Raw genomic sequence first — 11,418 nt, forward strand, 5'->3', positions numbered from 1 at the left:
AGCTTGCTCAGCTCCACAATCAACACTCTTGGCACTAGCAGTCCGGAAATCAAAGGACGAATTGCAGTGGGAAAATGTGTGCGGTCAGGAACTTCTCCAGAGTGCTGAAAAGCAATGATGTCAGTCTAGAGACTAAGGTGTGCTTCATCCAGGCCGTGGTCTTCACAATTACTTGTTATGCATCAAAGAGCTGGACAATAACTAAGAATGACAGAAGAAGAATTTGATTTGTGGTGCTGGAGAACAGTCTTGAACATAGCATGGAGTATCAAGGAAACAAATAAGTCTTTGTTAGAGAAGATGAAACCAAGTTTCTTCTTGGAGGCTGGGATTTTGAAGCTCTGTCTCACATGCTTTGGACATGTAGCCAGGAAAGATTGGTCCTTGGAGAGACATCATGCTTGGAAGGGAGGAGGAACAGCGCAGGAGAGGAAGACCCAGATGAGACAGATTGATACAGTAACTGGAGCAATGGAAGTTGGTGTGTCGGAATTTGTGAGACTCAGGACAGCGCAGTGTTCAGGGCTGCTCTACATAGGGTTTCTATGGGTCTCAGGCCACTCGACGGCACATAATAACAACAACAATAACATTTTTAAAAAAAGAAATATATGGACTCCTCAGAACAACTAATCATGCAGAATCAAAAGGGCAGTTTTTATCCAGGGAGAAAGTTCAGAAGGCAGGAGGGAGAGGAAGAAAGGACAAATGGAAATGGGAAAGACAGGGATAAAGGCAAAAGAGGGTTGCTACATTGTAGGTATTACAATCTATGTAACAAATAAATATAAAATGTTAAAATAAAAACAATGTGAACGAAGGAATATGTGAAACACAATGTATATAGATTTTGTATACAAATAAATGTAATTTTTTAAAAGTATGCATTAAAAAGAAGTAATTGACAATAATAAAGGATGCACTGGGAGTGTCCATGAATTCTCGGAGCACACATTCACTGAGCACACCCCAGCACACTGAGGAGACTCCTGACATTTCAGGGGGGCTATAGATCTGCTATTTGGACCTAAGTCCAGAATCTTAGAATACTCGGTATCTCATTCTTCTATTCTCCCATGAACTGGGCACTTTTCCCCTTGAGGTAGTGTTGACTTCAATATAGTAAAAAAATGATGTACTATTGATTTCTTAGAGCACTTATAGAAATCTGCCCTGTGTGAAATCATTCACGTTGAAACTCTGGTATTTATTTACCATATGTAAATGATTAGCCGGTGCTGAATGAGTCCATTTCCCACTTGCCTATGTGACTAACAGGGTTGAATCAAGTATTTTTAGTTTAAATTGTTGAATATCATGTTCAGATATGATATCTGAGGAGTAAAGGTAAATTGAGTACCTACTGGAAATCAGAAAGATGAACTGTGTGCAGCCCACAGTGATCAGAGACCGTTCCACAGAGATTGTGAGCAGTAGAAACACTTGAACAAAATGTCATCTTTGGGTACATACTGTGCATGTGCAATTTTTTCATATTTTCATGTCTATTTATTCATCTAGTCATTAAATGTAACCACAGGACAAACCAATGAAAGGTAGCCCAGAAGTAGAAAGGTCAGTAGGACAAGGGCCCTCCTTCCAGAGCCCTCAGCTCCGGGGATATTTGGGAGGGAGGGGGATATCTGCCAAGTGCCCTGCGAACAAGGGCAGGGAGACTCCACGCTGGTGCCTGGGTGTGGTACCACCTGCACCAGCATCTCCACACTCTGTGTCCTCCCTCCGTTCCCTTGTACACACTCGCTCATAGGAGGCTTACGGAAAACGAAAAGGAGGAATGAAAAGCCTGAAGAAATGCAGAGTCAGCTGGTGCGTCCCCATCTAGAGAGAGCAAGTCATGTAAACAAGTAGCAGTGGCTCCACTTCACCCCACAGATCACATCTCAACAATGGCACACAGCGTTCAACAGCCTGCAGTGTGGCCAACAGCGTCCACAGACGCATCGAAGCTGGGCCGGATTTGGTCCAGATATCTTTTCCCCTCATTTCTCTTCCAGTTAGAGATGGTAGACTCTGGATTGGTAACAAGTCTCTTCAGTGTGTGTTTGAAAGTATCTTTTCTCTGAGCGCATGTAAACAGAATAAGAGTTCCTTGCATTGTTGTTATGAGGTGCTGTTGAGTCAGTTTTAACTCATAGTGAATCTGCCTACAACAGAATAAAGCTCTGTCTGGGCCTGTGCCATCCTCACAGTCCTTGTATGCCTGAATCCACTATGTCAATCCATCTCCTTGAGAAATCTCCCCATTCCTTTCTCCCCCCACCTTACCCAGCACAAGTCCTTTTCCAGAACTGGTCCCCCTGCTGCAAAATTTCTTACCTATGTCCAATTACAGACAATGATGTGCTTATAAAAACGCTAAATCACTGTTCTCATTTCATTCTCTATAAGTTGAATTCTAAGAGGAAATCCACATACGCAATGTTAGTCCAAAATAGATCTGCAAAATAACTTGTGATGATAATCTATCGAATGATACGACACTGTGAACTGAGAGGATATGTACCGTGGAATGGTGTTTCTATGATAATGCTACAACACCCATTCCCATCATGGTAATGGTGGGAGTATAAATTGGGATTATTCAAAGAGCAGTAAAATCTTCAGTAAGATTTTTCATTTCATAAGTAGTCTGTTTTGAAATCTAGACAATGAATAAAGAATGCTAAAGAAAAATTGTTAACTTTAAATCATGATATTGGTAAAGAATGTTGAATATGTCATAGACTGCCAGGAAACACACACACATACACACACACACAACAAATGAGTCTTGGAAGAATTATAGCAAAAATGTTCCTTAAAAGCAAGGATAGGGAGGCTTTGTCTCCTGCACCTTGGGTATGTGATCATGAGGACATACCATTTCTATGCTCACGAATTTAGGAGTATCTTAGTAGAACATTGTGGCATCCCTGACATTGTTAGCCAAATGCTGGCAGCTTCCTCAGACCTCATGAGGCCTGCAGAATGCGTTCGTGCGAGTGGCTGCTGGATGGAGGCTTCAGTTCCTCACCGTTTGGGTCTCTCCTTCCACAAAGCTGCCTGAAGGCCCTCACAGTATGGCAGCTGGCTTCCTCCAGGGCTCAGAATCTAAGATAGGGACAAGGTAGGAGACCTGAGCCTGTGGTCATTTGTGGTCTGGTCTTGAAGGGGCTTATGAATTACTGATTAGAATTGTGTCTAAAAACAGAGAACTGAGTGGGAAAATAGGCAACCTAGGAATAGATTGGCACAGCAGCGGGTTTCAGCACAGCACCAAGTGCAGAAGTGCGGAGTGAGGGGGCTCTGCCTTCTGACGCACAGACAGTCGCTGCAAGTTCAGAGTGGATGCAATGGCACCTAAAACCAACAGAAATTGTATGACACATGGATTCATAGGAGTCTCTCGCTGGAAAATTTCAGAAATGTGGGGAACTGGCTTCTTGAGCGACATCATTACTATTCTCCCGCACAAGCATCTCCGTCTGTCATGCTGGAACGCTTCCCTGATTGAGTTTCCTCAGCGTGTGTCTCTGGTTCTCAATATTCTTGGATATCCTCTCGTACGGATGCTGGAGAGCGGTCCCATGAAGGCACATATGAAATTCTAAGGACACCGGAGATGGCGTCTCTTGTATTTTTATTTAATTGCTTTCGACTTCTAACAATGGGGAAGTACTGGGCTGTGGAAGAACAGCAGTCACCCAAACAACAGACGATGTATCTATTATCTTGCTCGCATGAAGGTCATCGACCTATGACAGTCGGAGTAGCAGAAACATTAGACATCATGTGCAATTTAATCTTTACACAAATAAAGGAGAGGCATCACAATGCCTGAATAATGAAGACTCTCTCTGAGAAAAGGAGAGCCTGTCCCCGAGGAGCGTCCTCATTTCTCCCCCGGACCGTTCGGATGCGCACACGCCTCAGATCCACTCTCGCGCTGACACACGTATTAATGGTATTTTGGCTGGAAGAGAGTGGATGTTGTGCGGTGATTGCCCTGTGCAGCTGTGACTCAGGCTCCTTTCACTCATTCATTACTGCTCCATGTCAACTTCAGGAGAGTATTGTTCACCGAAAAACTGTCATCTGATTGAAATGAACTGTTTCCCCGCCTATCACAGCAGGAGTGTACTCATGTTCCTAGAGTCTAAGAGTAGCAGGCAGGAGCCTAACTCTTCTAGAAAGCTAGAAAGAAAAAGCAGCTCTGGCTCCAAGCCAATGATAAGGAAAATTCACACAAAACTCTCCGAAAGATTATGATCTTGGGATTCCTTGAGGCAGAACAGTGTCCCTGTGTGATCTGACAAGCAAGATGTGGCCCCTGCTGTCAAGTGACCAGCTGCAGAGTGAAGGGCCATCAGCAGGGCTCCCTGTGGCCCCACAGGGCTAGACACCCATGGTGGTGCTCGCAAAGGAGCTGGGTCTCGGCAGAGCCCTGTGCATGGGGAGAGGCGCAAGACCCCTTCTCTAACTGTGGCCCCTGCTTTGCATGGTCCAAAGGACAGGGTGGGACACAGTCTACACTGCATATATATCCCACTTATTCCTCTAGAAGATTCCTAACACGTATGAAATAGGAAAGCAGGAGATTCACATATGGTCACATTAAGAGACTTCAGAGGGGGTGGCTCCTGGTGAAGGAGCTTGATTGGTAGAGAATCAGTGGAAAGGGAAGAGCCTCAGGGGATGGACGGGCACAGAGAGCAGCACAGGCCTAGGGGCAGCAGTGGTGGTGAAGACAGTACAGACACGGCGAGGGCTTCCTTCCCTCACATGGATGCTGCTGGGGGCAAAACCAACTGACCAGAGCCCAGCACTGCCAACAGATGGAGAGAGGCAGGACGGCCGCAGAGGGGAGAAAAAGCCGAAACCAGCTTCATTCATTTTAGATTATTGCCCTTAAATTAACATTTTCTTTAGAACAATTTTAGATTTCTAAAGAAGTAGTCTAACTACTACAATACAGGGTTCCTTTACTCTTCTCAAGTTATTTCCCCCCAAAAAAACCAAGCCCTCATGGGACACAACCTCCCCCTCATCTCTCTGTCTGGCCCGGGACACCAAGTTAGGCTTCCTGACCGCCTATGCTCCTCTGTTTGAGATAGTTTCACAACTGGCTGATTTTTTTAAGGAGAGCTGGTCACATGTAGGGAAAGCTAGTGGCCTGCTGGGTAAGGAGATACACTGCCAACCAAAGGCAGGCATCCCGAATCCTCCACCTGTGCATGGGAGAAAGATGGACAATCCCTTCCTGTGCAGTGTACAGCCTCTGAGAGTTTCCAGAGACTACTCGATGGTCATTTCACCTAAGAGCCTGACCTGAGAGCACCCCGACATGGTGCCATCCACATACCACAGGCAGCCCAGAGTCCATCCCAGAAATGACACCAGGATGGCCGGTCAATGTTGGGGTTTTTTGTTTATTTGTTTTGCTTTGTTTTTTATGCCATGCTCATTATAAATTACCTTTGCTTTGAAACCAGACCTAGATGTAGAGATCTGGTTCCCAAATCAGAAGTGTTTTAATATGGTTGTTGATGTTAATTTGTTCCAGTTGATCATTTTGTGCTATCTGGTAGTGACTTGTCTCATGAGAATAGACAACAGGAAACAAGATCACTTGGCTGTGAGAACTGGGAATATCTTAGAGATGTTTTCTACTGTGTCCAAAATGAGTGCAAGGGGACGGAGGGATCACAAGACATTTTTGTTTGAGGAGGTTGTGATGACCCTTGACACAAACACACACCATGCTCAGGGACATCTTGAGATTCAGAGCTTCTAGTAGATGGTCACCTGGACAGTGCTAATGTCACCTGGACAGAGCTACTGTCACCTGACAGTGCTAGTGTGTCACCTGGAGAGTGCTATGTTCTCTTCAGTGGCACCATGCTCTTGCGCATCGAACATTTCATGATTGCTGTGAAGGAACAATGTGCATGTGAAAATCAGCATGTGTCAGATAGAAGGGGGCATGTCTAGGCTGCTTCTGAAATGTGAGCATTCATGCAGAGTAAAATCATCACACCAGTTCCAGCAGTCAGAACTGGGGTTACTTAACAGTGAAAGCAATGAAATACGATGTGGCTTTGATGATGAAGGTGCATGGGGCCCACGACATGTGAAAACAGGACAATGACAACAGGAGACAGAAGAAGAATGGATGGTGTGTGTGTGACTATTTCTGAATACGTGTGGACTGCTAGAAGAACAGACAGGCCAGCCTGTGAAGGCTCGAACCACAGGACTTCTTGGGAGTATAGAGGATGCTGCTGTGGGCACATCATAGGGAAGACCGATCGCTAGAAAAGGACACTAGTCTTTATAAGTCAAGGGGCAGCTGGAACAGGGGGAAGCCTCCCTGAGAAGACTCGACACAGCGGACTGAACAGACTGGAGCACACATCTCCATGGAGCCTGGGCAGGACTGCAAGGCCAGTATAAATCAGACCCAACCAACAACTAACAAGAATAAAATAACATTTTAAAAACTATTTCTTTACATTTACTATCTTTTAAAACAGTCTTGTAGCATCGTGATTAAACATATGCTTAATTTTTATTGTGATTTTCATGAAAGTTTACCGAAAATTTGGATTTCATTCATTCATTATTGTACAATTTCTTCTCTCCTCCAATTCACTTTTAAAAAAAAAATATTCATTTGTCATGGCACAATTTCCCCATCTTGTCCCCTTCCCCCTTCCTCAGTCCACTTTGAAATGCATCTCTTATTCTGGACTATTGTTATGCATATAATGTTTAATCATATATTCCTTTAAAACACTTCTTTCCTTCATCTGTTCCAAAGCACTGTTCATTATGTGTCTCCTCTTTTCCTAGTTTCTCCTCAAGCCCTCATGTCAGTCCTGTTTTATAACAGTGGTGTTATGCAGTATTTGTGCTTTTGTGACTGAGATGTTTCACTCAGTATAATGTCCTCCAGAGTCACCCATGTTGTGTAATGTTTTATGAGTTTCTTATTTTTCAGTGCTGCATAGTATTCCATTGTGTGAATGTAGCATAGTTTTTCTATCCATTTTCATTTGCTGATGGGCACTGTGTTGCTTCCCTATCTTTGCTATTTCGAACAACTCAGCAATAAGCATAGGTATGCATACATTTGTTTGGGTGGCATCTCTGGTTAAGCATTTCGTTATTAATCTAAAGTCAGCCATTTGAACCAATCTGCTCTAGGAAGCAAAGATTACAGTCTGCTCTGTAAAGGTGACAGCTTCGGAAACCTGAGGTGGCAGTTCTGCTCTTCCCTGAAGGGTCACCAGGAGTTGCCTGTAACTGGACAACCCTGGCTTAGGTTTAGGGGCTTGTTTTAGAATGAAGGGTGCTCAAAGGTGTTTGTTCGACATCTTCCCCCTGGCCCAGTGGCTCTGTGGGAGAAATATGTGACAATCCGCTTCTGTGGAGATTATATCCCCGGCCATCCTGTCCAGGTCAGTTCTGCCCTGTCACCTAAGGCTGCAATACGTCAGCATCTACTTAATAACAAAGTTTGCATTTTTTGAGCTAATGAATTATTTGCATAAGATCCTAATGAATTTGTTTGGATCTAATTATTTCATTAATCAAAATTTCCAGTGTTCCTCTTGGTCTCAGAGTGCTGAGAAAAGAATCACAGAGACACTGAAGGACCTGGGAAAGCTTGTAAGCTTCTAGAATAGTCCAACTGAGGCAGCTCTACTGAGGGTGCCCGGGGACACTTGCAGCTCACTGATGACCTGTCAGATGTCCATTACCCAACCACACCTAGAAAGAAGGTGGTGTGACACACACTCCCAAGCAGATTGTTAGCTCTTACTGTTTGCATATGATCTATGAGCATCCTTTACGATAGAATATATATATTTATACACACACACACACACACACACACACACACACAGAGCAAGCCTGGCAATTGTAGATTGTTGTAAAAAAGAAAAATACTAACAGTAACATCTCTATGGCAACATGAATACAATTAATAGAATGGATATATTCCAGTCAATTTCTTAGGAACTCATTGGAAGTAAAAATACTATAAAGCAATGCCTCTGCGTCTTGAGGGACTTGGCTCTGATGTACGTGCAGGTGGAAAATGAGACTTGTTCCTTTGGGCTTCTGTGAGGTAGGAGGTCTGTGTTTGTGACGAAGCCTGACTTAACCCAGCATGCTCAGTGTGATCCAGCTTGGGCTGCCTGCTCATAAGAAAAGCATTAATCATAAATATGAGAAACTAATACTTTAAGTCCTCGCTTGGAGAATCCTATTAGGCGCCTGTCCCCTGACTAATTACTTACAGTCAAGAGAGCTTCATTCATGTAAATATGTGTTTGGTCAGCAATGCAAAATCTGGTCTCCCTCTTGAAACTCTAGCTCCGTTTACACTTGCAACATTTATGTGGGATCAAGTAAAAAACGATCATGCCAGGCATAATTAAAAGGCTGATGGAAATAGGACAGACACAGTCATTCACTTGGCTTTACTACAGTCTTAATTAAAATAGAAAAATTCCCCAAGTGTAACATGTTTGCAGAGGTTTAAAGATAATCGTTTCTTCCAATTTATATAAAGTTTTCTATGTGGGTAATAAAATCATACTCAATATATAATCATAACATTATAATTGCTCACTACAATTAAGAAAAAAAATCACTTGACTTTGCACATTTGTCAAGAATATTGCGTTTCTCCTAAGTGAATGTCAAAGTGGTGTTTGTACCCTGCCGGAAGGTAGAGGACAGCAGTGTTGGAAAGACTTACTACTGAGCTAAATGCTGAAAAATATTTTCACGAAACCCCCTCCTCCTGCAAAGAAGAATCCCTCACCCAAAAATCTACAAAGATTTCACTGGAATGTAATCATGTAAATGGAATGTGGCATGGGTGGTGGCAATGATTCTCAGGTCCTCAGGACTGCATTGCCATCTACTTTCCTTTGTTTAGAAGTTTCCTAAAGGTGAATATGGTGTGTGTGTGTGTGTGTGTAAGAACTGTTCTAATGACAGATGATGACATAAAAGTTCCAATGACACTCATCCACTTAATGAGTTTAAATTGGAGAGTGGCACCATGGTGTTGTTTATATTACACTGAGAACAAGGTCAGGATCAATACATATTAGTAATCTTTGCTGTTTGGGAGATTTAGATGATTGGGATAAGATGATCTACAACGGACAACAAAGCTTAAATATGTCTGGGATGGAAACAGCAATACATCGGGCTTAAAATGAAGCATTACCAGCCGCTTAGCTGCTAAAGCGGGTTTATGCAGAAGAATGGTGGATGTAATTTCTTTGAAAAAAAATTATAAGCAAAAGGATTGGATTTATTCTAATATCACCACTGAAGCTTGCTGCAATCTTGTGCAACATTTGGGTAGTACCTAGAGCCAAGAGATGATCCTGAATTAGCATAGCATACAAATCAGTTTTTCGATTTTATCAGATTATCTGTGTTACTGCTTAATGTTGATGGATTCAGTGACATGCAATAAACACTCTCAAGCGTCATATTTCTGTGGCACAAAATACCCTCCAAGCACATTTTAATTGTTTTAACAAGATAAAGTATGCTATTTTTGCATGAATAATACTATCAGTATTACATTAAACCTCTTCATTTATTATCGCTAATGCTACTTAAAAGAGATGTTAATAGAGTGATTCATTCTCATGCCATGACCTTGGCCATCACTCCACGATGGTTCATATTCATTATGCTGAGTGTAGAGAGGGCTTCTGTTACAATATCACTTAATTTCTATTCTGGAAAAGGCCCTCTCATGTACTTGAGCTCCATCTAAATCACAGTATTTGAAGACAAATGAAGATGGCACATAACTATTAAACAACTCCTCTGTAGACTTGAAGGAGAACAGTAGATCCCAGTGACCTCTGGAGGTGACACTGCCTTGTGGGGGTGTGGTATGCATTGGCTGGAGATTTACATTGTGTTTAAAGTGCTGGTTAAATGTCATCACACACACAGGCCTGAGGTAACTCTAGAGGGCCCATTGTTCATGACTAAAGGATGGAGATAACACCGACAGATGCCTTCCTAAAGTGGAAACACTTTATCAGAGCACATAATGTGTGTGAGAAAGGAGGGAGAGTGTGTGTGTCCACACATCCATGAATTAGATCTAGGGCATACAAGTTGTTGTTGTTGTTGTTGTTGTTGTTGTTATGTGCCATAGAGTCATCTGTGACTCATAGTGACCCTATGTACAACAGTCCTAAAGTCTGCTCTATCCTGTGCCAACCCCATTGTCTCTGGCACACCTACCCTCATTATTCCAGTCACTGAGTCAATCATCTCATCGAAGGTCTTCCTCACTTGCACTGTCGCTCTACCCTCCCAAATATGACGTCCCTTTCCAAGGAATGGTCCCTCCTTGCAACATGCCCAAAGTATGTCAGACGAAGCTTCCTTGCCTCCACGGTCTTACCCTCTCTAGGATGAACCTGTTTGTTCTCCTAGCAGTCCATGGTATATTCAGGACTCTTCTCCAGCAATTCTCCTTCTATCATCCCTAGTCATTGTCTAACTTTCTGACACATAGCAAGTAATTGCAAAGACTATAGCCTGGATCAGGTGCACCTAAGTCTCCAGACTAACATCATTGCTCTTCAGTACTATACAGAGGTCCCTGACAGCAGACTTTCCCAATGTAATTAATCTTTTAATTTCCTGGCTGCTAGTACCAAGAGTGTTGATTGTGGAGCCAAGCAAACTAAAGATTCTTGTCACAGCACTTGGGGGAAGCTGAACAGAAGTTAGTTCTACCCCTTGTCAAGAAACAACCCAAGTAGAATCTTCACAGACTTGAAAATCCCCCGCCCTTGTTTATGATCCCTAAGCTGCTTCCTGGGGGTCCCACAACATGGCGAGGAAGAACCGAGGAACTGACACTACCTTTGGGGGATCTGTGTCTTCCCTTAGCATTATCTGCAGAAGAGAGTGAAAACAGAAAGTTCAAATTCCCTAAGTTAGCAAATCTTCTTCATTCTAAAAAAGGATGTTCACATGTATAATGGACAACAGTGATAAAGGAAATATTTCATAAATAAAATCCAAGGGCAAGTCCTCAAGATGTAGATTTAAAATTAGCTCTAATGAGTGCTATTTCTAGAATATTGGGACCCCTGGTGATACAGCCTGTTAAGTATTGGGCTGCTAAGTCGGAAGCCACCATTCTCTCCACAGGAGAAAACAGTCTCCTCCAGTAAGATTTATAGAAGTTTTAAAAAGACGATAAAATACACAAAAAGGGGCTGATCAGGGTATTCTGACTAAAGCTATAAAGACAGTATGTGTGAATGAAGAAAGAAAAACCAATATGCTTTGAAAATTTTTACTCAAATGACAACAACAAAAAGAAAGTTCACAAGCGGTGGTGAAGTGCGT

This window comes from Elephantulus edwardii, unplaced genomic scaffold (assembly GCF_000299155.1).
Source record: "Elephantulus edwardii isolate Elephantulus edwardi_28Jun2011 unplaced genomic scaffold, EleEdw1.0 scaffold00207, whole genome shotgun sequence".
In the NCBI taxonomy this organism is placed as follows: domain Eukaryota; kingdom Metazoa; phylum Chordata; class Mammalia; order Macroscelidea; family Macroscelididae; genus Elephantulus; species Elephantulus edwardii.